The sequence below is a fragment of the Phyllobates terribilis genome, unplaced genomic scaffold (assembly GCF_046119375.1).
Source record: "Phyllobates terribilis strain yellow unplaced genomic scaffold, ASM4611937v1 Scaffold_11__3_contigs__length_659146591, whole genome shotgun sequence".
Taxonomy (NCBI): Eukaryota; Metazoa; Chordata; class Amphibia; order Anura; family Dendrobatidae; genus Phyllobates; species Phyllobates terribilis.
Window position 1 is genome coordinate 609,291,949 of NW_027362771.1, and position 5,150 is coordinate 609,297,098.

The following is a 5,150-nucleotide window of genomic DNA, read 5'->3' on the forward strand; positions in this document are numbered from 1 at the left end:
TGCAACCACCAGCATCCACCAAAAAGGGTCCGGATCCGGGTATCCCAAGGCCCAGGGGGCGCGCGTCAGAACATTTTCATCACCTTCATTATCACCAATGGGACAAGGCAGGGATGTCCTCTGTCCCCTCTCTTATACATCCTAGTGATGGAGCACCTGCTCTCATCAATTCGCCATAACCCCAATATTAGGTGGATTGAGGTGGGAGGCACCGAGTACAAGTGCTCTCTATTTGCTGATGATGTCCTAGTATATATCACTCAATCACATATATCCATCCCTGCTGTTATGGCTGAAATAGATCACTTTGTTACATGGTCAAATTTTAAAATCAATGCAGCAAAGTCTGAGGTCCTCAATGTCTCCCTCCCCAAATCCAATCAGGATTCCATCCAGTCCGACTTTCCCTTTGCCTGGCCCTCACAGGGTATCAAATACTTAGGAATTCCTATTCATAGAGACCTCTCCCATCTATGTTATCTTAATTTTGGGCCCTTTATTGAACAACTCCATACAGACCATGGTTGGCAAGTTAGAACTGTAAGATTCACTACGTGAACCACTGGTGATTTGTGGAAAAGCACATGTACACTGTGTTCCAAATTATTATGCAAAAAGTGTTTAGGAGTGATAAGGGAAGAAATTGTTTGTTTGTCAGTTAAACTCATTGATGGTGATGTGGGTCAGGGCTCTTTATATCACTGTAAGCAATTGCAGACACCTGTGCTAATTAGTTTGGCAGGTGTGTCCAATGAAAGACAAGACTACTTAAGAAGGCTGTCCCACATTATTCAGCAGCCTACATTTTCTGCCAAAATGGGAAAGAAAAAAGATGTGTTGGCTGCTGAGAAGCAACAAATTGTGGAGTGTTTAGGTCAAGGCATGACTACAATCAACATTGTGCGATGATCAGGATGAAGTGTCTTGGCAATCATGAAGTATGTAGCTGATTCACAGTACACACGTGTGCGTGCTGATAAGGGCAAATTGAGGACTCTTTCCTACAGGCAAATACGTCAGGTTAAAAGAGCAGCGGAAAAAATGTCTTGTCTTAGCAGCAGACAAGTTTTTGAAGCTGCTGGTGCCTCCAACGTCCCCCGAACAACAAGATGCAGGGTCCTTAAGAGGTTTGCAGCTGTGCGTACGCCATCCTGTCGACCTTGTCTATCCACTGCACACAAGCAGAAATGGCTCCAGTGGGCCACACATTACATGAAGACTGATTTCAAAACTGTTTTGTTCACAAATGAGTGCCGTGCAAGGCTCGATGGTCCAGATGGATGGAGTGGAGGATGGCTGGTTGATGGACACCCCACGCAAACACGTCTACATCGCCACCAAGGAGGAGATGGAGTAATGTTTAGGGCTGGATTCATGGGGAGAGAGATTGTCGGCCCCTTTAGGATCCCTGAAGGGGTAAAGATGAACTCCATAATGTATGTGGAGTTTCTCAAACAGCACTTCCTGCCATGGTTCAAGAAGAAGAACCGTGTATTCCACAGCAAGATCATTTTCATGCATGATAATGCACCGTCTCATGCTGCACATAAAACATCTGCATCTCTGGCTGATATGGGCATAAAAGGGGACAAACTTATGGTGTTACCCCCATGCTCCCCTGACCTCTACCCCATTCAGAGCCTCTGGAGCATCATCTAAAGGAGTGTCTATGATGGCGGGAGGCAGTTCACTTCTAAGCAACAGCTCTGGGAGGGTATTCTGTCCTCATGTAAAACAATTGAAGCAGAAACCATCCAAAACCTGACAAATTCAATGGACGAGAGAGTTCAGAAGCTCCTTTCGAACAATGTGTCCTATGTGCAAATGTAACATCACCTAGAATAAAGTTTTGAGTTGAAAACTGTTTGATTTCAGTTTCTAATAACCTGCTAATGCTTATAATTTCAAAAATGACCATTTTTTTGGTCTTTATTAAAATGAAAAGGTTTATCAAAGAGTGAGGGGGATCTAAGAGTGTGGCAACCCAGTAGTCAGGATTACTTCAAATTCTGACAATCTGAGGGTCATGTTGCAGATAGTGTAGCAAAAAGGCACTTATGTGTCTTGCGCATCTCGGAGCCCCAAAATTATTTTCCGGGCTAGATGCAGCTAAAAATTATTATTAATTTGAAAGCTGGTGGAGCTTAGTATAGATGGCATAATAGAATCAGTACTGCACACTGCTACAAAGCCCAAATTATTTTCCAGCCAAGATACAGATAAACATGATTAGTAATTTTAAATCTGGTTGAGCTTAGTAAAGATGGCCTAATAGAATCAGTGCTGCACACTGCTACAAAGCCCAAATTATTTTCCAGCCAAGATACAGATGAACATGATTAGTAATTTTAAATCTGGTGGAGCTTAGTATAGATGGCCTAATAGAATCAGTACTTCACACTGCTACAAAGCCCAAATTATTTTCCAGCCAAGATACAGATAAACATGAGTAGTAATTTGAAAGCTTAAAACGGTTGGTGAGGTGATTTTAACCAATCATCAAGCTTTTACTCTCCCCAGGGTGACACAGGGGTAGAAAAGTCATTTCGGATCCATGATTTGTTCATCTTTATAAACGTGAGTCTGTCTACATTATCAGTGGAGAGCCGCGTGCGCTTATCTGTCAGCACACCACCAGCAGCACTGAACACACGTTCAGACAGAGCGCTGGCTGCGGGGCATGACAAGATCTCCAAGGCGTAAGTGGCTAGCTCCAGCCATTTATCCAGATTGGAAGCCCAAAAAGAGCAAGGGTCCAGTGACATAGTCATGACTTCAATGTTTACTTGGAGATACTCCTGTACCATCGTCTCTAGGCGTTGACTATGTGTCAGACTTCTTGTCTCCTGTGGCCTTGCAAAGGATGGGCTAAAAAAGTGGTGAAATGATTCCGCAAAATTGATGTTACCAGCAGATACTGTGTTTCTGTTATGCGTTGAGTGCTGAACACTCGACGGACGGTCCCACAGTTGGCAAGTTGGAACTGTGAGACTCACTACGTGCACCACTGGTGTTTTGTGGAAAAGCACATGTAAGATTCTGCAACAGTTTCTGCTGATATTCCTGTATGCGTGCATCCCTTTCTATGGCAGGAATAATTTCTGCAAATTTACTTTTGTACCGGGGATCTAACAGTGTGGCAACCCAGTAGTCAGGATTATTTCTAATTCTCACAATTCGAGGGTCATGTTGCAGGTAGTGCAGCAAGAAGGCACTCATGTGTCTTGCACATCCAGGAGCACCAAGTCCCTGTTGTGTTGATGGCGAGGTAACAATCATGATTCCTTCCTCTGTCCTCTTCCCCCAACCTCGCACAACAGAAATGTGATCAAGGTCTCCCTCATCTGATGAGTCTTCCATCAGTTCGTCCTCCACTTCTTCCTGGGCTCCTGCACCTTCCTCACTAGTTTGGCTGCTACCATGCGCCCTGGTAAAACCATCTCCCCCACCCTCACATGCCTGCCGCCTTGGTGCTGCCGACCGTCTGGACCTTGCAGATGTTAGCCCTTCCGCATACAACTCCTCCTCCTCTACTTCCTCCACCTTCTCTTGTGCCACCACCTGACTCCGAATTCTGTTTAACATGTGCTCCAGCATGTAAATCACCGGAATAGTCATGCTGATAATGGCATCGTCAGCACTAAACATCAACGTCGCCATTTCAAAACTGTGCAGAAGGGTGCATAGGTCCCTGATCTGAGACCACTCCTCCAGCGTGATTTGCCCCACCTCTGAATCTTGTTGGCCCAGGCTGTATGTCAGAAAGTATTGCAGCAGGGCTTGTCGGTGCTGCCAAAGTCGCTGCAACATGTGCAGAGTTGAATTCCACCAGGTAGGCACATCGCATTTAAGCCGGTGAAGTGGCAGGCCCAACGACTTCTGTAGAGATGTAGGTCGCTGAGCTGCGGGATGCAAACAGCGGAAGTGAGCACACAGCGACCGTGCCCTCTGCAGAAGGCCATCTAGTACGGGATAGTGGGCTAAAAATTGCTAGACACACAGGTTCAACATGTGAGCCATACAAGTCACATGTGTGACATTGCCCCGGCGAAGGGCCACACCCAGGTTTGCAACATTGTCACACACGGACTTCCCTGGTTTCAGGTCCATTGCAGACAACCATTCATGAAATTGGTTCTCCAGAGCTGACCACAACTCCTCAGCTGATTAGATCCAAATAAACGGCAGCGGTGGGATTTGAACACACACCTCCAGAGAAACTGGAGCATTAATCCAGCTCCTTAGACCACTCGGCCACGCTGCCTCATACAGACGTTCAAACTTATTTAAAACAGAAATTTGCTAATGATATAAGTGTCAGAAAACCTTGTATATCTAATTAGACAAAAATACAAATGTTATTATGCATGAGCAACGTAGTTATCAGGGATTTGTTTGTACATTGACTCTGGGGCACCATTTTACAAAACATATAACTTGTATGCAGATATTTTACTAATCTTTCCTCTGTTGGCTCATCCGCTAATTTTAAGATATCACTGAATTAGGTGGTATAGATTACTTGCTATGATCTCCCATATACAGGACTCTCAAACATGAAGGATTCCTACACCCCTGCTTGTACGTAACAGATAATCAGAAGCAGCAGCAAGGAAGACATTATACAGCAGTGCAGAGCAGTGTAGCTCTGAAAACATCGCTAGGGTGACTTACTGGAAAGCAGCAGAAGCAGCATGGCTCTGTTTATGTTTGCTAATCACTCTGCTCATCCTGTATTGATAACCCTAAAAAGGCAGCAGGGATATGAGCTAGCAGTTAGACTTCTTTTGACCAAGATTGATTTTGGAAAATTTTGAGAATGGTTGATCATTGATTGAACTGACATGGATGTAACATAGATGGTAAATTAAGTAATTAATTCTGATGCCTAAAGCCAACATGACCACTCATATGCAGTATTCATACGTATGACTTGTACACATGCTACTTTTCTTCTACAGCACAGTGAAGATCACTTGATGTTACAACTGCTTTCTTAGAGAACACAGAAGCAAAATAGGTATATAAAAGTTCAGTCTTCTCAACATCATTATTGACCACTTTACCCTTTTCATCCTTTAAAAATCCTATAGCATCTTTGGCTTTTCTTTAACTTTTAACTTACTTCCAAAATCCTTTCTTATTGCTTT

At 44.0% G+C, this 5,150-nt stretch overlaps 1 non-coding gene across 1 annotated transcript; it reads right to left on the reverse strand.

Annotated features, from left to right (window-relative positions):
* Positions 1-4,182: 4,182 nt before the first annotated feature.
* TRNAI-AAU (transfer RNA isoleucine (anticodon AAU)) lies at positions 4,183-4,264 on the reverse strand. Its single transcript has one exon. It is a non-coding gene; the product is annotated as a tRNA-Ile (tRNA).
* Between the last annotated feature and the right edge of the window lie 886 nt (positions 4,265-5,150).